We start from the raw sequence: 22,981 nt of genomic DNA, 5'->3' as shown, positions 1-22,981 counted from the left end.
ACATCATTGACACCTCCGCCCATCTCATGCAGTTTCCGGCATATCGACGTCTCGGATTTAGATTGCAATGGAGGTGGAAAAAAGTGCACCCTGCAAGGCGTCAAATTGGCGGACCAGAACAGACCCCCAATATACCGCCCTCTGTCTAAATCCGCGGACCTGGCGGCAAAAAGGACGGCCAAATTGGCGGCTTGCTGCCCAGTATAAAAACGGCTATTAATTATGCAAACAAGGGCAGCCATGCACTGCAGGCACACTGTCAAACAGAAGTGCACAAGAAGAAGGTGCAGGTCGTAGCATCAACACAGTGTAGCCAGCACCTTTCTTCCAAGCAGAGAGACAGCAACATTTTCAAAACCTATATTCATCTTGTTAAAACTTGCTTTTTTATTCTGCAGCAGATTGTGCTATTAAAGTTGTGTGCTGTTGCACATTTCATGAGAGAAGTTGTCAGTCTCATTTCTTATATAGCATAATATGACCATAGATACTTCAACAGCTCCCCCCCCCCGTGACACTGTCACCTTTTTTACTCTGAGGAGTTTGCAGGTCTGTTCACATACTTTCACAAGAAAGGGTTGTGATGAACTGAAAGACGAGTCAACTTGTTGACTATAACTGGGTGTGGCAGTGGGAGTCGTCTTTAATATAAAAAGGCAAAACTTCTCAACTAAATGTAGCGTGAACAAACTTTGTGGAATGACATACAACCGCACACACACACACACACACACACACTATTTTGCCACATACTGAAGCGAGTGTGGTGGCGTGACGTTACTGTACTTTGGCCGAAAGTTTTTGTTTCCCTTTTACAAGATGTTCCAGGGACAGAATGCGAGAAGGGACTAACTGCAGAACCGGAGCGTCCCGAAGGCCCCGCCCTACCAGTTCTAGACGCAGCCGTTGTAGATGTACACATGCGCGACTGCCACCGGTTTAGACGTACGCATGTGCAGAAACCCACACAACACACTTAACAGCTATCGGACATATTGCTGAATCTAGATCAGTTTATTCATCAAGACGTAAAAGTGTGTAACAGTTTGGGTACTTGTTTCTTGGTTGAGGTAGTTTGTACCGCAACACTCTTACTGGGGTTTCCGAAATGCTTGATGTTTATTACTAACATAAACATTAACTGACTATGCCCGGTTGTACGGCTACTTTTTTATCATTCATTAACAAAAATCTAAAAATAGGCATCTGTCCGTAGCATGTGCGCTACTAGCACAACAAATACAAGGCGCTATCTGATGACGTTGCTCTCTCGTATCTAGGCAACGCAGTACACAGTCTTAAAGGTTCTATTTCCACTCGCACATGCGTATGCCCAAAACAGTGGCTCTTGCACATGCGTATGTCTAAAACGGTGGGTATGGAACTCGCACATGCGTACATCTAGAACTGTACGGCGCTGCAGCTCGATAATATTGCAGAATGTGGACATCTGCTGCACCGTTTCTGAAATTGTAATTTCTTTATTCCCACTTTTTCTTTTCACATTTCTTTTTCATACACATGCACATGTCAAGTAAGTTGTATTCTGTATATCCCCAAAACATAAATTTGCCTCTAAACCCTTTATAGTTCATTCAGCATGTAACAGTTATTCTTATGCCCTCCAGACTACTGTTATGCGGTCAGGGTGGACTGCTACTTTATCACGACGTAAAATGTATTTCATCACAGTGTCACACTGTGAAGAAATTACAATCTGATCGAGCGATGTTTGACAACCTGTGTACTGATTTTGAGTTCATTTTGTAAATACACTTTAAGATGCACGCAAGGAGCGTTGTTTTAGTGTGACAGAAACTTTCTTCACACTGCTGATGAGTATTTTCTGAAATACCATGTGAATTCATAAAGCAAGACATACAGTTCAATTTAGTCAGTAGCACAGTAGAAAATAAAAAGTGGTAGTCACAAAAATAAGCAGCAGTTGCAAGTAGGAGGGTTAGACTGTAGGTCATCTGATATATAGCACAAACTATGGTTTTAGCTAAATGGCAGCATGTATGGTTGCCAAAAAAGATGGAAATTTGCCAGTGTATCAGTATGTTACGTACAGCATTAATAAAGCTCTTGTGCACAGACAAGCAATTGGTGAATGTATACAGGAGGTTAAAACATTTATTTTGTTTAGACTCCAGCCAGTGTAGCCAATGATGTTCATGCAAAGCTTTTATGTGTGAAATGTGTCCTATTGTAAGCATTTTCTTAGAGCTGTAGAGCTTTTATAAAAAGCATTTGTTCAAAGTAGCCAAAGAAAATATGTATTTTAAAGTCGGTAACACCAATACTCTCTGGTGTTCTTGGTGAAATAATTAACACTGTAGCAATTTTCCAAACCTGACATGCCTAGTTCATATATGACCCCAACAGATATGGAATCGCCTGCGGTTAGCAGGACAAAGCAGTAGAGTTAACAAGGTCCTGAGTGGTGACAGCTAGCATTCATGAAAGCTGGAATATCCCTATCTCAATGCAGCAATGGGAGATTGAAAAGTTGACAATCTCAACATGACCAGAGACTGAATAACAGGAAACGAAATGTAGAGAAAGTGTGTGTTTGTATGTGGAGATGTGCAGCCACATAAAGCTAAGAGTGAGCCCAGTGGTAATTTAGCACTTCTCAGCAGGTTGTCTTCCGGGAAGAGCTAATATGGACAGTGGGTTGCTATATACGTGTGTGTGTGTGTGTCTGTGCGTGCGTGTGTGTGCATGTTTGGCAGCTTTTCATTTCACAGAGTTCTGCTGACCTTGGCATTCTCAAGATTTCATCCCCTCTTCTTCTTTTCTTTCTCCATGTCCTATCACCCTTACTCCACCCAAATCCTTTTCCAGGACAGAGCTATTATTCCCCCTTTGTGAAGAAGAGCCAGGATCATCCAGCAGATCCGAAAAAGGGGACCAGCATCTCTTTCTTTCTTTCTTTCGTTCTTTCTTTCTTTCTTCTAAACAATTCCTTACAATGCTGTGATTAAAACAGACAGGACAGTGGTTAGCCTTTCGAGTGTAAAGACTACAGCCAATAGAAAGCCTAGATGTAATCATTAAATGTTAAAAGCTTGTGACTTTTCCTGCCATCTTCATTTCTGCTGGCTCATACTTTAAGGGTAAACCATGCCAGGGCTCTCATTATTTCAAAACATTGCTGTCAGAATTGCAGCGATGCAGTGAATGGCAGATTGAAGTTTTTCTATGCTTATTATTTTTGTCTTCACTTCAGAACACAACAGAGGATATTGAATAATACTGTATTAAAGCTAGGAATTTAAATGAGGACACAAACCAATGGCTGCATCATCGTTAGCTTTGGAAAGCATTTTTCTTAACAACAGCTAAACATTCCATAGTCAGTGTAAATAGTTGAAACATTGAGAAATGACAGACATTTTGGATGCTGCTACACAGCGGCATATTTCTTATTGTTTAAAGTGCTTCAGGTTGACAGCAGTAGAAACCCATGCTGCTGCTAGTCTTCCTATGGGAAAAAAAATGGCATAACCATTCAATTGAAATGACAACAAGTGCTTTTTGTGTTTTTTTAAAAACGTCTGACAGCCTATGCACATACATACTGAATGTGTACAAAACTGTATGTGTTTGGCTTCTTTCAACAAAGGAATTGATGACATGATTTCAGGGGCGGGCGAAATGAACACAACTCTATCTCCAAGGAATATTACAGTTTTAATCATTATCTCTTTTTAGGCTAATCCATTGAATAAAATGCCAGATAAATCAAGGTATTCATCACTTTGTTGCAAGATTTCTGTATATCTGATAAGCACTCCTGCTCATTCTTCTGCAACATTGTCCCCAATGGTCCAATACACTCTGAGGTATTACACCTTCTTTTATCATGACAGAAGAACATATACCAGTAAAGAAATTGTAATTGTCTTAAAGAAAAAATCTTCACATCACCTCATCCTAATTCCAGTGGAACGCCATTTTGATTTACAAATAACTCATTAAAAACAATCACAAATAGAATGTTAGCGTTGACAGGTTCACAAATGAATAGCAAGCTACAAACTCAAAGTGATGTTCATATCTCTGAATTTTACAAGATGAGACTACCGTATGTTTCTCTGATCTGCACCAGCCTGTTCTGAAGAATTTAATAATGTTTTATTATCTTTAAAAGCCTTGTAGAGTCCTGTAGGATATTGTCTCTTAATAAATCAATAAACTTTCTGACATGTAAATTTGCAAGCTTATATTATACCGTGCTGTGTGAATAATGTCCCTTAATATACAGGGTAGCCCAGATGGGGGTTGTATAAAGTCAAGGATTTACATCTATATTTCAGCATCCTGCTGGTGGTTGTGTGTGACGTGGAGTACAATGAGTGGATGACACAAGCTTCCTGCAACCTGACATTCCAAATGTTTCTGATGCATCTGTCTCGTGGAATAACATACTGTAAGTCATTATTGCGTGTCCTTACAGAAGTCTTCTCTTTCTGTGTTTCAGGCTGAATCTGTGTAGGCACCTATCCACTCTACTGGCAGAAAGTAGACATGTTCCTTGCCTCTGTTCCAGTATGGTAAGTTAATCTTTTGTGTCTCTATTAGCAGGGATAAATGTGTTCCTGAGGGAATAACAGCAGGGCTTCATGCATGACTTGTTGTACTGTAGATTTTAACAAAAAACGTGTTGGCTAAGAAACTGCAATGAAAAGACACAGGTTGAGGACCCTACCTGCTGGAAAGAAAAGGTAATATGAGGATAAGAATCCTTTCCATTTAGGGAAATGGACGTGGAAACCAACATAATGGTCAAATATGACCATTTTTCCTTCCTCTCCTTGTTTACCATGACGTATTTTGTAAGGAAGAGCATTTTGGACATGGGGGGAACTGTGACATGATTGAAAGAGCTTCTGGCATCTTTTCGCTATGTCGGTTTCCCTCTTGAAAGTGGTAGTTATATACAAACTCACCCGCAGGTGCATTGATATCAGGTGAATCCGTGGGTGGCTTTTCAAAATAGGCCAACAGAATGCACTGTTCGTTTCATGTATAGCTTTTTTGAATCTGCTACAGTATATTTAGCAGCCATAAATGCAGTGAAAATACATATATGCTAGTAGCCCAATTTCTGTATCTCATAATACACAAGAAATGTTTGTAGAATTATTGTTGCATAATCATATCAGTAAGACACATTTTATAAATGTCAGGTTCCAGTGTTGCACCCAGTGATGCAAGAAGGCTATATTTGTTTTACAAGAGCCGTCTCAAAATGGAGGCACAGATGCTTGTGGCCCAAGGGCTAAAAATGGGTTTTTCTACGGTTTGGTTATGGTGATTTCAGCCCAGGGTAACAAATCCAGAATCATTAAAGCCGCACTCTTGTACTCCCTATCATTGTGCTTAAAATGATAAGAGCAGCTCACAGCTCAATGCCAGCTACTGCGCCCATTCAGCAGTCCCAAATTGTACTGGCAAGGTTATAGGAGAGGACATGGCACAGTGAAATGGAAAACCAACGAGGCACGATTTAGCCAGTATCATGTTAATTATCTTTTTGTCTTTGATTATTTAAATCATGTACGTTGTAACTACATTGATGCTGTTTTTATTAAAGTAATGAGAAGGTAGTTTTACTTTAATTGCCAATATGACTGATCAAAGATATGGTGGAAATGTTGCCTGAGGTATATGAGGATCTGGTAAAAAAAACCCTGATAGCTCTGGGAGTGTGACGAAATGAAAGCAGACATTGCTGTTACTAGCCTGCAGTTACTGGTATTGTGATGACAGTAAAAATGATCTATACCAACTGTAGCCTTCCAGGCAGCTTGTGATTCTTTGGAGACATACAAAATGCTGAGTGTGGAAGACAGAATGGAGGTGCAAACTGTAATCTATCTGCCACCTTTAAATGAAAATCACATATATAATTGTTACAGCATCTTTTGGGTACTGACCTCAGATTCACCTCCACAGTCTGTGACTGAAGCACAGTTGCAGTGTAGGTTATTTTAAGGGTTTTAAAAGAGGTTCATTGCTAACAAAGTTTGTTTTTTGATGTAAAAGAGGATTTGAATAAAATAAATGGGATTTTGGTTTTACAATTGGGGCAAAGAAATGCTCTTTATTTGGCGGTCTAAGTCAAAGTCTTCAGTGTTTGAGGATTCTATTCTATTTCGATTCTATTAAAAGATTTCTTGAGCCAAAGGTGACTTAACTTTAAGATACCAATTTGCTAATATCACCTGAATTGTCTTAGACATTGGTGACCAGACATCTTATCTTTTATGAACACAATTGAAAATATATTATTTAAACACATTTTTAACGTAATAAACTGTCGAAAAAAGCATAAAAGAAGTTGCTAACACAAAGAGGTCTTTTGAAGGAGCTTTGTAGGGGGGATTAAAGGTGCTTTCAGACAGAGAGACAGCAGGGCGCATGGTGCTGCTGGCTACCGAAGCTACCAGCCTGTAGGCCACAGGCAGCTGCCATCCACCTTCTGTAATCTCGTCACGCAACTAATTAAAGCAGGCTCTATTTTAAAATAGAGGGAATGGTCAGCAACATGACAATATATAATTTAACTTACTAAGTTTGGCTTACTTGTATACTGAACATTATTTATCATTGCAGATTGGACGATTAGACTTGGATTGTTTCCTTCGCTGATGTTTCTGGTTTCTGCTTTGGTAACATGATAGTCTCTAACTTCTCTGACCCCAGTGGCTGGCATTATACTTCCTCTGCCCTGGAAGTATACGTCCTCATTATACTCCCAGTTTCAGTTGTTAAAACTGGCCTTACAAACACAAGCTAATGTGAAATGTGGTCAAGTGTATTTGCTGAAGTTTTAGTATTTATGGCACTTACTTGGAAAGACTTTGAATTTATACAAACCTTACATGAAAGCCAAGAGCCGGTTGCCCTGGAGTTAGGAGCTTCTTTTCTTAATTGTTAATCCTGTTTAATAGATTAGTTACGCTGAACACCTGCATGGTAGTGTTTGGGAATCAAATACAATATGCTGAGGTGAAAAGTTTTGAAACATTTTTAATTGCTGCTCTTACTTAAATATTGAAACAAAACAATACATTTATACCAAACAAACTGCATGACATACTGCATTCTGCACTGATGAAAACTTAACTATATACAATACACTGAGTTGCTGTGACTAATTGTAAATTAATACTAAAAAACAAAATAAACAAAAGCACTTTTGTTGAATTGAATGTTGAATTAATTTAGAGTCTTTATGTGAATGCAAATGTTAGGCAACAATGTTCTCAACAGCTTATCTTTAGCACACATTCAGCTCATTGCTTTAGCTCTTAGGCCAAAGGAGCATCACACTCACTGCATTTAGCATCTTGCAGCTATTTATACATAAACTAAATGGCTTAACTTTTATCATTTGGCCGGAACTTCCCATTTTAGTCATCATTCTCTGTGATGACTTAATTAATGATATGAAACAGCCTTGAGGGGGTATTGACTTTCCCTCTGGTCATTCCAACCACCCATCACCTAAACATCCACTTTCCTGCCATGTTAGTATATTGCTGTTACGTCACTTTGAACTTCTTTTTCATGCTTTCTATTCAATTCATACTATTTCCACCGTATCAACCATTAACAGCATCACCCCAAGCCACCCACACTAATAAAAAGCAGAAGTACATGTGGCTTCATATAACCATCACACCATCCTTCACATTTGGAAGCATGATTAATTATTTACAATTGCTGATATGAGAAGTCACACAATTAGGGACCATTACCTCTCAGTTTCCATAGTTCTGTTTTAGAGTGGCTTCTGCAAAGGTGCAATTATTTCAGTACTTTTGTTCACTCTCTCAGTGCCATGATGGGTTTAAGCCAAAATCCCATTGATAAGAAAGAAAGTACTCATCATGACTGCCTATAAAGGGATAATTATATATATTGTCTAAAATTACAGTAGTAACTTTAAGTAACCTTGACAAATTACCTTACAATTTGGTCCACTGGCGTCTGTACACAATTATATATGATACATGGAACAGTAACATCATCATTTACAAAATCTGAGCATACATCATACCTTCAGTGTAAATGGCAGATAAGTAAGTTAAGTTTATTTAACATAGCGCAGCTTTATACTTAATACTCAGTACTGAATGAAGAGGGGGAATACTTATGTAATCATCTCTTCATAGATTTTAATTGACATTACCTTGTAGAAATCTGTTTTTGCCTAGACATTAAATTTGTTTTTCTTTTTTTTTTATCTTTTGGGTTTTGTATATTTTTTTGTATGTTGAACATGATTCCATTTATAAAAGCAATGAAATGTGAAAACAAACCCTGTACCATGCTTGGTGTCCCTGTCTAAGATTTGCTTGCATATCCTACATTCCACTTAAGTGTTTCCATTCAGCCATGATGCTGATGCAACTTGTTTCTCTGTCTCCAGATTGGCGCAGATGCTTTGTGCACTGAATGATGACTGAGATCTTAAATTTGTTCTTTGAGATAGGTTTTAATGAAGCCCTGGGCACAAGCAAAAAGGCAGCAGCAAGATATAGACAAGCCTGTCTGGTGTTGTAATCCTGTTGGAGAAAACAAGTTTTTATCAGCTTGGATTTGCCATGTACTGCGGGGAAGACAATATAAGAAAAGAATGCATAAGACCCTTCACAGTTCAGTTTTTCATCAAAAGATCAGAGTCAGGATTAGGCATAGCTACAACAGAAAAAACAAGCATTTGATATGTTGTTTATTTTCATTTGGCCTCAATTAACCAATTAAGTCACAAAGAAATTCCTTTAAACAGTCGATGCCTGGAAAAACATCTTGAGAATGTCAACACACACACACCACTTGCATACAAGTACATGGCACAGGCATTACATAAATGACATACCAGCACATAAGCAACAGGCACATACTGAAGCTACTGTAGCAGAGAAATGTTTAAGACAACAGAATGAAGGAACAAGAACATCACACAAACGCAAGCAGATAAACAAGGAAATCTAAACAGCAGCAGCAAAAGTTAAGAAATATACATGTAAACAGGAAGCAGCAGACAGACAAATGTTTAGAAATACTGGTGGGTCGAGAAACAGCTGCATGTAACGTCTAACATGTTTTAATACATCTAAAATCTACCTTGGCGTGCTGACAACAAATCTGTTTGAGGCCACCTGCTGCATACCTATTCATGCAAAACTGCATGTTGCGTTAGTCCCTTTCTCTCAACACATCATCATCACTTCCCAACCTCAGAAGCACCAGGCACCCAGCAGCAGCTGTAGAGCATAAGTTGCCACATCAGAGGCTCTTCAAGGGAGCTGACAGTCGGCAGCATCATGCCATCAGGTGAAAAGGTGGCAGAGCATGAAAGGCATTAGATTCTATATAGATCAACAGGAAAATTGAATAGGGTTAGAATTTACATTGCTGCCTTTCCGTAAACAGCAGAGATAGACAATTTTAGCATTAGCCATAGAGAGTGAGTCAGAAATATCCTTTGAAACCTCGCCTTTAAAAACAGCTCAGATGCCTTTACTTACAGTTGTGAAAGTGAATATTCACCTTTTAATTTTTTAATTTGTGGTTGATATGTTTATCAGATCTTCTGTGCGTCATCAGCCACCTGATAACAGTGTGTACCAAACAGATTTAACACATGAAAGTGTCGATTGTGTAGAGCAAGTTGGAGCAATTGACAGCTGTTCTCAGCAGTAACTTAGAAGTGAAAGTGCAAGAGAAGTGATTATTGATCTCATCGATCTGGCACTGTGAAATTTACGCTCATGCTTGCTGTTGTTTTCTCTCAGATGTTAGAGCTGCTGGAGCTGCAGTGTCTCTCTATACCACTGACAGAGTGCAGCAGATCTCTCTTGCCTGCTGTGTTACATGTGACTGTATAGATAATGCATACATTTGAGCATTAAGACAGAGTGCAGCCATGTAGTGACAACATTGGGCCTTTGTCACAACATAATCATTGCAGAGAGTTGTAGTGGACACAGTGATAATGCATTCTTTGTTGGAACTCATCATCAATCATCCACTGAGACACATTTCAACTGTATGTCTGTTATTACTCTGAGAAAATATAACATCTATTCATCAGATCGAGGCAGAGTAGCTCAACCTTTGCACCATCGTGTTTTATAACTGCATCAATTTTAGTTAGAATTGGAAATAGATAGATTGTAGGCCATTTGTCATGACTAATCTGTGATGCTTTAATCACTGACTAGTTCGACTATCTCCAAGTCCCTCCTCCGTCTTTTTAGAGCCAGTTGACTTGTATTATCAGTACATTTGTTGATTTTATTTCCAATACAATAAGAGGGGTTGACGGCAAGGACAGAATGGCTGACATTTGATTGACAGTGAAATGTTCCAGGAGAGAGGCAGGGAAATTATCTGAATATTTAACATACGGATTAATCCGTTTCTTCATGTACTCCAGGATAACTTTGGCTGTGTATCAAAAATGCTGAGAGTTTGTCAAAATGTAAGTTCAGTTTTGTCTGAATATCGTTAGGGCTTCAAAGTTTCAGTGAGTATTTCTTGCAAATATTTAAAGCTTTGACAGCTATACGGTAACCTACATCATTATTTACTAACTGCTATTAGAATAACCACAAGTGGTAAGAGAGTAAAGGGACAGCAGGGGAGATATCAGCCACTGTCTAATCCATCTCCGCCTCCAATCTCTCAGAAGGCAACTTGACGGGGGACCAAGTATTGAGCTGTTGTAGGAGGGTTGAGCTCAGAAACATCCCAACAGATTTGAAGTAGTTGGACATTAATGCCTGCAATGTTAAAAGCCTAAAAGCATTCAGGTCAGCCCTGGAATCGCTACATCATTCCAATTAAAGGCATAATAAGTAAAGTATATTGTCTACAAACTACTAGACAGTGTTGTAAAATGTACCCAAAAGACATACATTAGTAAAAGTGAGAAGTCAAGTTGAAGTAAAGTTAAAGTATCTGATATTAAATGTCCTTAACTATCAAATGTATTTTTTAGGCAATAAGTGTATTCAGCTATCAAAAGTAAAAGTGAATTATTCATAAACTTGCATTTCCAACAATCTTCAAAGCCAGAGAAATCCATAATCTTATTCAAAGTATTGGGGTTAATTTGGTCACCTGTCAATAGCGTCAGATCCCCTTCACCCCATCTAGTTGCTATAACTTGCGGGGAAACGCGGGAATCACCCAACACAATGTCAGAGAGTAAAGAAGGCAAATAACTGGCTAGCTAGCCACTCAATTGTTGACTATTATTTGAAACCCTCAATCTTGAAGAGGCATTATTCATTTTCATTGGCAGTAGTGGCTGTTAAACAATATTGACAAAAACTCCCATGACCCCATGTCACTTCATGACATCATGAAACTCTGTCTTTTGTTATTGTTTTGATTTAGAGGCATAGAATAATGTACATTTTATATAGAAACCTAGAAGATCTCTGATTTTTGCTAAAAGTAATTGGAGTGAAAAGAAACATTCACTTCATTTAGGGAAAATAAGTTCACCTGTCTTGCTTATTTCCCATCGTTGCCTTTTGGCTTTACATCTTGTCGGTTTGATGTTTTAACAAGAGAGAAATCAGTTCACTCAATGAACTCTACTGCATTGAGCAGCAACACCTTAAGTAGGATGTAAGGGCATCTCAGTCAGCCGTCTAACTTCTCAGTCTCTCAAGCCATTGCTCTGTGTCTCATTTCCCAGAGTATTGATGTCTTTAAGTGAGCTTCCCAAGTGCCTGAAGGCAGTGGATCCTGTATAGATTGTTTTCAGGATGTTAGGACACAGCCGACTGGTGTAGCTCAACAGTAGACCCATGGTCATTCTTTTTAAATGTACTGGAGTGAAAGATATTTGGATGAGAGGGTAACTGATACTGTCTGTTGTACCTGAAAAGGGAAACAAAAAAACATACATTGTTTGATTTAACTCATATTTTCTGGAGCAACATGCAAGAAACAAAACTCAGTTTGCTCAATGTATTTTTGCCCCTCAGCTGAACATTATATCATCTTAATCAAACCAAACCTGACAATCTTGAATCTCTGAAGCACTTGACTTTTTAGCAACTTTTTTTTACTTTATTAATGACCCTCAGGCATCATTAGTGGATCTCTTTAAAAATATATATTTACATAACTGTTGGGGAAAACAATCAGTTTACACAAGAAAAAACTGTAATGATTCAGGGTAGTCTTTAAGAAGATGTGTGGACTCAAACAACTGCTTTGTCCTCGCAGAAGAAAGCACTGTTTTGAGAAGAAGAACAAAAAAAAGGGAGAAAGATTGTTCACTGTGAAAGGAAAAAAAAAAAAAATGGAAACAAAAGAAGAATCAATACTGTTGTTCTGCAGCATAGCCATGCAGGGAAGTGAATTGGATAGAGAGCTTGGATGGATAGGTGTAGAAAGTCACTGGAACTGGGAACCAATTTTGTGTTGCTGGCCTGCTCTTAAATGCTGCAGTGGACTCCTGCCAGGGTCTCCCTCCCCCTTCAGATCAGTGGTATTTCCTTTGTCAACCTCTACTGGTTTCTATTGAATTTCAATGAAAATTGGCTCCACGTTTGACAACTAAGTCAGATGACCAATCTTGTCTTTCACAGGCCACTTTATGGCTCATGTGCTTCTGTTGAAGCTAATCAAGTAATGTCTCTGACTGCAGTCTTGTAGCCTATTAAATGCACAGTATGTAGTTTTTGCTGTTAGGGATTTAGTTTGATGATTTCGTGAAGGAACACAAAATCATAGGCTGTGTCGTCCTCATTGTCTAACAACCGCCATTGCCCATGAAAATCTCACGTGGTTATGCCAGTAATGTCCATGGACCCTCTGCCTGAAACAAAATTTTTACCTCATGTCTGTCATAGGCCCCGGTCCTGAAAAGCCTATTCTGCTCTGATTGGTCAGCTGACACAGGCCAGCACTGCTCAAAGTGACTGGTCAGCTCTGCTTGTTTTTTTTTTTTTTTTTTTTTTTTTTAAACATCCAGTTAGTTCTAAACCAAAAATGTCATGCCTGCATATGTTAGAGAAGGAATATGATCGACTGAAAAAGAGAGTTTTTCTTAATATGTGCGCTTTAATGTTCTATTTCTATTTCATTGAATTCCCTGACATCCTTCCTCACTCTTTGACGTATCATGTGGGTTGACTGTATCTCGTGAATCCAATAATTGGAAGGTTGGTGGTGGTTCGATCCCCTGGCTCCCCAACTGCAAGCCAAAGTAAGCAAGATACTGAACCGCAAATTGCTCCTGATTAGCCGGTCAGCCCCTTGCCTGTTAACCTCTACCATCAGTGTATGAATGTGTGTGAATGGGTGAATATGACAAGTGTTGTAAAGTGCTTTGAGTGGTCAATAGATGGTAAAAACGCTATAGAAATGCAAGTCCATGTACCATTTACCATGTAATGTTTACCAGAAAGTTGCAGTGACGGAAAACCAAATGAAACACCCTGAGACTATAGTAGGATTGTTTTTAAACATTATAATATGAAAGTGTTGATTTAAATCAGAATTATGTTAAGGCATAATGCATGAACGCCTGTATTTACTATATGCCATGTACTATTTATAAGTACAATTATGTAATTTGGATTTCCAACAGGAAGTCAGATTAATTCTGCACCTCGATGGCTGTCTGTGGTGTGTAAGAGCTGGTGGATTGATTGGATTTTCTCTTTTAGTTGATTCATTATTTTTGAGTAGTAATTTAACAGAGGCACAGATGTTAGGTTAACAGAGACAAGGATAGAACAAATATCCCACCACCTGGTCAGTCACTCTTACTGGATTCAATTCAAAACATCTACATTCATAAGCATGCAGAGACAATCTGGCAGAGGCACAATCTCAAGAAAACATAATGGTCTTACCCAACTGACTAAGGGCTGACGGTGATTACAGAAGAGTCTGCAAGAGAAGTGCCCGAGTATAGAAGCTGGGAGAGTGCTCTGGAGAGTGTAGGCAGCTGGAATGCAGTAATTAGTCAGTGAAGCTCTTTGTGGTTAAGGGGCAGCTGACCGCTGGCTTTGGTTGCTTAACAGAATGACAGAGGTTCTTCCCTCTCTCAAATATGACTGTGATTAACATCAGCAATTACCTGCAGAAATAGCACCCCCTTTCTTCTTTCAGACAACGAGAAAGGAATATATAGCTTCAACCATAATGGGCTTTCTATGATACAGTGTACAGGCTCGACAATATAGTGTCATGGATTGCTATTTCAAAGGTATATTTGACTTTATGCTACCCTCATTGTCCCACATTTCTCATTTATGGTCTTGTTAATTAATCCTTCCAAGTAAGTTATTCCAAGATTTTTGAAATCTCCAAAAATGACACAGCTGCCGCTTTATTTGCTTAGATTTTACAAAACAATACAGATGTAAAGAGAGACAAACCCATCTGGCGTGAAGACAATAGAGTTTTCAAGAAAACAGGAAGCCTGTTTTCCACAAACCCAAATTAAGAAAAACAACAGACCAATAGTGTCAGAAGAATTCTGAGAACACATGAAGGCAACTTGCCCATTTAAACAAGAAATATCTTCCTTAAAAATAAAAAACTTAAAAAAAAAAACCTATCTTTTAATCGATGCAGCAATCTAACCTGATATTTGTGAAGGTCTAAATACGAGCTATCTGATCTCAACATTTATGTCTGCTGTCATTTATGGTTGGGCTAATGAGCTAACCCCTCAACACCTTGAGAATTTGTTTATGTTTACTTCCTCAGAACTGGCTAAGGTGGAGGGAGAGGGGTTTAATATGCACATTAATGAGCATGTCGTGTGGGCAGCATCTAATTACAATGACGCATTTGGGGCCTCATTTGATGATGGTGTCAGCAGTAACAGCCTCACGGCAAAATGAGGGTTCATGTTAGTCTGAATTACCATAGTAAGTCCCTCTGGAAGTTCTTCTTGTCTAAAAGTGTGCGTGTCTGTCAGAAAATGGAGGCACAAGCTTTATTTTTGTTTTTGTCCAACATTGTGTTGGAGAGATTTACAAGAACATGTTCTTTTGAGGTGAGACAGGAAGGCATTTATCGGCTCCTGTGTGGGCTAACCTTACATTTACAAGATCAAGCCAATGTTTTGGAAGATCTAATACTAATGGCATTGTTACTCTGGGATTTGTTGTTTCTTTAGTGATCTACCAGGGAATAACCTTGTTTATTACAAAGACCTCTATTATTTAATTCATAGCAAAAGGTAGAAATGGTAATGAAGGGAGCTTTTCAGAACAGGTCATATTCATATGAGCTATTATGGAAGTACAGGCTGCACTGTGTGCAGCACTCTGTTTTTTAAGGTTAGAAAAAGAGTCTTGCTGTGAGGTGACAGTGCTAACCTCCACTGTTTTCATGTCATTGTTTGAATTTCACATTTGGAAGCAAAATAGGCATTGAAATCAGTCAAATTTAAATAGGCCCTTGAACAGTGCATTTTAGAAATTCCATTTAACCAACTTTAGCTCATACATGCAGAGGCACATCGCATGTTGTTAAGTGGCAAATTATATCCATTGCATATACGGCTGCAACTCAGTATTGCTAATTACTGACAAACCTGCATTTTTTTTCACTTTTAATTGCTTATTGATAAATTGTGAAAATGCAACAATTTCCCAGAGCCCAAATTGATGTCTTCAGATTGCTTCTTTTGTCTGTCCAACAGTCCAAAACCGGAAGACTGTTAAATAAAAGCAGCGAACCCTTAGATTTAAGAAGCAGGAACCATCAAATCTGTGCCTAAAAAGGACTGAAACAATTGATCAATTAGTGGTTGGCAGGTGATTTTCTTTCAACTAGTGCACTAACTTTATTGTATGTATTAGTATATGTACATGAGACCTTCGATGCATTTGCATTATTTAATTGCCTTCTCACTGAATTGTGCATCTACATAAAGGACTTACAAGAAAAGATGCAGGCTTATACTGGGTATGATGTTTTGGACAAATTTGGCTATGTGTGATATTTCATATAATCTGGAAGACACTGATTTCCACCACCATGATGTTGACATTTTTGTTTTTTAATAAATTGTCTCAACAACTATAAGATGGATTGCGATAACAATTGGTACAGCAATTATGAATTGTAATCATTTTGGTGATCCCCTGACTTTAACCCTAGTGCCATAAAATATTTTCAGATATATTGGTTTATTACCAAATGCCTGCAGAAGCAATCACACAGAGTAGAACTGAGGCTGCTGGAAATGTCTGCCGCTATTTAGCAAATGTTTGCAAGTTAAACTGAAATGGTAAACTGGGTTAAATTCCATTCAAATTGCCTGCTAAACACCAGCATGCCTTTGTAATGCTAGCTTAAGCTTAAAGCAGAAATATGCCTAAGGCCATGTTTAGACCACCTTAAGTCCAGTGCAAAAAAAACAACCATCATTCATTAGAATGAGGCCAGGCCTGCTTCACAGGTGAGATAGCACAGGAAAGGGCTCCGGCAAAAACACCCCAACAAGGCTGTTTTTGATCTGAACACCCGATAGTAAATGATTAAACAAATATATTAATTAAAATCTTTCTGTAGCCTTTCCAACAGAGTATCCAGTCATTGGATGTTTGTTGACCTCAGTGGTCAATACATTTACCGTTTTGTAAGGCACTCTGGGATCATTATCAAAACACATTTGCTGCATTAACCACAGGCATCACGAACTCAATCAGGACTACGATCTAAAGGATTATGAATAACTAATTAAATAACTCAATAAGAGGCTTCCACAAATCGAGCTTGAACCTTAGTGGATAACGTAAAACTGGAATGCCGAGAGAATTTGTTACTTTGTGCAAATGGTGAAAAGATTTTTGTATGTGGCAGAACAGGATTTTGAGCGCTGTGTACTAAGTAAATCTCGAAAACAGATGAAGGAAACAAAATATGTGAATCGAGCTGCAAGAGCAATTATCAGGTATACAAAAAGAAAGATATGTGTGTCATAAATGTGTCTGGGGGCACTGATGCACTAAAGCCTGAAGCTGTTTTTCCATGATGATTCATCGATTTTGGTGTGTATTAAATTTAAGATTGGTTTGGATCCTTGGATCATCACACCACCATAACAAATTGCCTTAAGAAATCTGAATATTGTATCTTCTTTCACAGGTCATGCAAACTCTAAAAGATTAATTATTGATTTATTGAAAGTTCAGTATTCAGAGGTTTCTTACGAATCAAATCCTCATGCAGCTGTAGCATGAGTCACAAGTATTATGAGCAATTTAGCTGACAAACATGCTCCATGAAAGAAAAAGGCCAGGAATAATTATACTCCTTGGCTGAATAATGAGTTACAATCCTTAATGGCAGAGCAAAATGCCATGCTAAGATGCCAAATGAAACGCAAGCAAGTAAAATAGTTCCTCTGATAGCGTTACCTCCTGCAAACTGCAGGATCGTCTCCAAGATTAAGAGAGAGAAAATGGAAATCACAAACAAAACAGAAAAGTCAGACAAAAGTATCACCTGGTCTTTTAATGGGATTTGATTAAAATAATACATATGATATTACCAGACTTGTCTTTTAGTTTGAAATTCATATGATTAAACATTACAGAATTTCAGAAGATTGCTCAGCTGATTCTCTTGAAAACACAGTTGTTTAAGGAAAGTTTAATCAAATTTGGTATGGAGTAAAACTGGCTTTGATAAGCAATAACACTGCACTACAAGCTACTGCAAATGATTTCAACCAAAATGCATTCAACTTCTACTAATGTCGCTGTCTGCCAGTGATGTTAGTGCTCTCTGCCAGGCTGCTTTTTTATCCCTCTTAATGCCTATGCTTTTTTTCAATGGATTCCATCTTACTTACATTACTCATAACTGACCATTAAGCTTCTGCATTAAGTTGATTTTATAAGTACATGCAGGATATCTGTTAAGTGTCCACATCATCCGGTCAGATTCAGCTGTGCCTGAGTGGTCTGTAAGATATACACACAATGTCTTGTTGTTGATAGACTAAATACTGCACATGAGCTAGGAGACATGTATAACAATCTGCACTGCCATTTTTACCTCCATATGAGTAGGGTTAGGGGTTTCTTTATACTTCCATCATCTAAATGACTATTTGCTAAAAATGACAATGGCCTCATCGAAAAGTCCTCCTTTTAAACAATAATAAAGACGAAAGATAGTTGTGTTCTTTATCTGTTTATTGCTTAAATATGAGATTCGAGTGGTCATTTTTCCAATCAGCTTCATTCTTCATTGTTATATCTAAACTAGATATTTCTAGCGGTACTGATACAATGTAATATGGTAGTTAATTTACTGGTACCGGCTGTTGTTAGTTCACCATCTTGGTTGATTGCATCTAATAGATTATGATTAAAGAGAGTTAATTTAGAATATTTTGTCAGCCTGTCGATCTGCATTGTAAAGTTTATCTTTATTCATTTACTTACTCACCTATTTAGCTGTTCATTTACCTACACAATGTTGTCGTTTTTGCAGTAACTGTAGAATTACTTTGATAATGCCGTGTTTTATAACCTCAATAGCAATAGGTAAAAAAACATTGCTTAAGAGAACCAATCAATGGATAGCCTCCCTGTTATTATGAGCACTGGAGTAAAGCCCCATTGGCTTTCAGTCATGCCTACTATTGATTGTGAGGGCCATAATTTACCTTTGTCCCAAAGCAAGCTTTTCACCCCATTACGCTCTGCTCATGGCTCTTTGGCCAGAGCCAGTCTTGGTCTCCATCATCATTAACACCTGCATGGTCATTAAATTGAGCAGCCAGATAAAGGGACAGAGATTATAGATTACAACATTGCTCTTCACATCACCCTGGTTAATGATTTTTGTAAAGGTCTAATGGTTAGCATGGCAAAAGGCCAAACAGTACCAAAAAGTCACAAATGATACCACTAGAACACGTGTCAATGTGTTAGATTGTTTTGTACCTTGACCGTTGATATTCACTACAAGGCAGCTCCAGTCTCTGATAAATGAGACCTGAAGTTGATCAAGCTGAAGTAATACAGGATATATTTACTCACCTGAGACACATCAGGATTTCCCGAATAATTACACAAGATCACAAACAGGTGGATGGGACCAGCAACTGTGTATTCAGTAAACTGTGGGTGATTTGATGATTCTTAAAGCAGGACAGACCCCACCCCCTCAGAGAGAGAAAATTGTGACAAATATAACCCCCCAACACCCCGCAAGTCATTTTGTGGTAAACACGCCCTTAAATAACTGTCACAGTTGTTCTCGTGGACTACAGTGACTATCCTCAGGCACTTTGGGATACAAGGGAGTTTTGTCACATTCTTTGGCTTTGAAGTATTTGAGTTTCTGATAAAAACTAGGGTTGAAGCCCAGGAAATGCAGTTCTGTCATTTATTAGTGTTTCTTGTGAAAATTCAACTCCTCAGTGGTAAAGGTAACTGTGGGCAACTTGTAAATTAGCACCTGTGTCCTCATACGTCTCTTTGTGTGCTTCTTTTCATAGATATTGCGTAACTCTTTCAAATACGGGACAAAACCTTTACTAATAAAAGCTGTTTTGTAAGTTGCATCTGTTTCTTCCAACTATACTAAAGTGGTGGCTTATAGTTCACCTGTTAAAAAATTATCATGTTAGAACAAATATCAGCAAATCAAAGTGTGAGGGTAGTCAATTGGAAATGAGTGTAGAAGACACTCTTAAAGCAAGGGGCTTTTTTTTAAAAAGTCTGTCATCTGTTGCCTATCCAGTAAGCGGTAGCAGCAAACTGCCATTCAGCAGCTAATCTAATTAGCACAAAGCACATCCACAACAGCATGCTGCAAATCATGATATCCTTTTTGGACCAAGGTAGATTCATGATGGCTGTTTTGCTTGTGTTCATATGAATGTGGCATTACTCAGAGTTGTTTAATTTATGTATCTATTGGACTAAAAAGCTAAGAGAGCCTGTTTAATGTAGTGAACTAGCAGCTAACACACAACTCCCAGTTGGCCAGCCACAGGGTAGTGGGTGTAATCAGGCAGTGTGTGTTCATGTGTTTTCGAGGAGTGGCTCTGGAGTGGCCTGAAGGGAGGGGATGGGATTTTTTTTGGTTGGATACATTAAAAGTGTAACTTGCTTTTCATTCTTACCAACCCCGGCTTTAATATAACAGCAAAATGGCCCATATAAATGTGGCTATACCTGAAACCACAGAAACAATTCAATATAATTGATGCCCAAATGGTCACATCTAAATGTTTGCAGTAAGCACTGTCAAACAGCACTTCATGCAGACCATGCAACAATGGTGCATAACAATGCACTACACTATTGTTAAAGTCTTGGGTTTTGAAAGGACTACTTTCAATGTTGTGCATGCTGTTATATCTCCACCATGAATCCATTAGATATGTTAAACTGGAGCATAGTGCAGTATAACACTTCAATTATACCCTATAGAAATGGGTTCATTCCTTGGCAGCTGTCTGATGGATTCAAAGGTAGTTAAGGCTTAAAGCCATCCGTTCTTCAATCAATACAATTCTTTTCTGTAAAGCACTCCTACCAAAATGGCAACTGATAGCCTGAACAGTAGAGCACCGGCACATCAGGAATTAAATTAGGGTCCTCATCTAGATGGACTTAGCCCCCATGTATCATTCAGCAGTCAAATAACACACTGAGTAGCTTGAGAAAAGGTCAAGCTTACGTGATTGCCATTTCTCACAGCCTAATCCTCTGCAAACTAAGTGCGACCTCTTGTCAACAAAAACCAAGCTGAACGAAAATGCTTGCGTTTTAATGAAGACGAAAGGAGAGGTATTACGCTGTTTAGACAACAGAAATATAAATATTATTTTATTCTTGTATGTATTTAGGTGTTTCAGCTTGAAAGAGTATATACACACATGCACTCCTAATCGCAGTAGTCTGGTACATGAGATTATAGATATTTACAGTAGCAGAAATGTTGTTAAGCTGTAAAGATTTATAAACAACAAAGGTTAGAAAACTGTAGCCTCAGCCAGCTGTGCAGGCTTGATCACTCTCATCTTCAAGATGTAAATGTGTAGACAAAAGATGTTTCAACTGGCATCATTTTTCCTGCCACACTGACACTGACGTCTCATTGAATGTGAGTAATTTTGAATATGGTAATAACGCAGCTGACCAGCTGCAAATGAGTAGTGTTTGACAATATCAAGCCCTAGACTATGTCAATACAGATTAAGGGAAATTGTAGATTTGATATACAGTTAATGTTAAATAGTCTATTTCTGCAAGACTGAAGAATTTGTATAAAATAGTTGACAAAAAACAAACAAACAGCAAACACAAAAAAGGAGAATAACTGGATCCTCCCCCAGTTAGCAGTTGCCAGTCATCGATTTAAGAGGTAGCTTGACTTTTGCTGCAGTGAAGATTCAATCCCCTATTGATCCTCAAAGTGTCAAGTTCTTGTCAAGGAGGCCTACACCACTTCCTGATGCAATGCTGGGCAGGGCAAAGAATAAGTCTGAGCAAAGCCAAGGGAGGGAGAAAGAGAGAGGGAGGCTGGGGCTATTGTAAGTGCATATGTGTGTAGGTGTGGGGAATGGAAGGAATAAGTAATGTCACTAATATACCAAACCAACAGAAATAAAACAGCTGCATTGATTGTGTGGTTTATTGCGTAAGTGTCACATTGTTATACCACCAGAACGTTTCACAGGCCAATCAGACATATGGACTCATGGCTCTGCAGCTGGCACTACAGGGAGAAGTTAAGAAAAGCTAAAACTTATGGAAATATCCTCTGGTGCAATTCCAGCTTGGAGTTGTTTACTACTGCTTCCAGCACATATACAGGACCGCTCTGTCAATCAGTCTTGCAAGCTCCAGCGTCATTGTTGTGTTAAAATTATTAACCCAAGGTGAACAAAACAAAACAGAAAAAAAGTAATCAAACCTTGTGAAATGGGATATTAGCAACTTCTCTGTCGGTGTTGGATTTTTTGGATATTCTCTTTATTGGGTTGGGCAGTTGACCTTAATCTTAACCAAACAGTTTAGGTTATTATAATCATGTTTTGGGTGTTCTGTCTGTCCCATTTTCCTGAAGGTGATATCTTGGGAAACCCTCGACCAGATTACCTAAATTCAGCAAAAATGTTCACTTGAACTGAAATGATCAGATTTTTTTGGCCATAACTCAAGTATTCATATTCTAGTTATAGCACATTTTCAAAGTCTTCACTACATATTTAGTATTTATGAGCCTGGACAGACATGGATGTTGGCTGAGGTATGTAACTTTGAGGCCTTAATCTCTAGTTGTCCATAATATCATTACCATACTTTTATCATAGGTTTAGATTAGATGACTTGTGTGTGTTGTTTGGGACAGTCATTTGTGTTGGTTTGAAAAGCACCAACAAACAGACTGTTCTGTCATCCAGGTAAAATGACTTTCTGGATTCAGTAACAGATCACAAGTGAAAGAGAGGAGTAAAGATCAGATGAAATCCACACCAGACTTGGAATGAAATGAGCAGTGAGGACACACAAAAGGTTGACATTGTGGTTAACTATTGAAGTTTTCAGTTTTTCAAAGCATAACCCGTCATTTGATACAGTTCTATTCTCACCAGAATGAGAGATTAAGGCCCCTACTCCACCTTTACCTTCCTGTCTGACTCCGTTGTGCTTCTGTGGGAACTTTATGCCAGCTCAGCTGATTAGCTGACTGATGGTGGCTGTGCTCTTCCTTTCCAGGGTCATGCTAAGTTCTGCAAAAATATATAAAACATGATTGAATTTCTTTCAGTGCTCCAAATGCACCCACCGAACAGGTTGCAAAATGTTTTGCACAGGTAAAAAACGTTCACATCGGATGCAACTTAAGATTTGCAGGATTTTAACCAGGGAACATCTCATACTCGTACTGTTTAAGGACCTTCTGTAAATTCATGTGGAGCATTTCTTTTTTT

At 38.4% G+C, this 22,981-nt stretch overlaps 1 protein-coding gene across 6 annotated transcripts in view; it reads left to right on the top strand.

Annotated features, from left to right (window-relative positions):
- Window positions 1-22,981, top strand: part of lingo2 (leucine rich repeat and Ig domain containing 2) — a 217,674-nt gene that overhangs the window by 41,494 nt on the left and 153,199 nt on the right. For all 6 annotated transcript variants that reach the window (XM_030396896.1, XM_030396895.1, XM_030396899.1 and 3 more), the window contains one exon: window positions 4,490-4,562. The gene's annotated coding sequence lies outside the window, so the exon portion shown is untranslated. The remainder of the gene's footprint in view (window positions 1-4,489; window positions 4,563-22,981) is intronic.

The sequence above is a fragment of the Sparus aurata genome, chromosome 18 (assembly GCF_900880675.1).
Source record: "Sparus aurata chromosome 18, fSpaAur1.1, whole genome shotgun sequence".
Lineage (NCBI taxonomy): Eukaryota > Metazoa > Chordata > Actinopteri > Spariformes > Sparidae > Sparus > Sparus aurata.
Note: the sequence above shows the minus strand (reverse complement) of the source record. Positions and strands in the feature narration are given on the sequence as shown.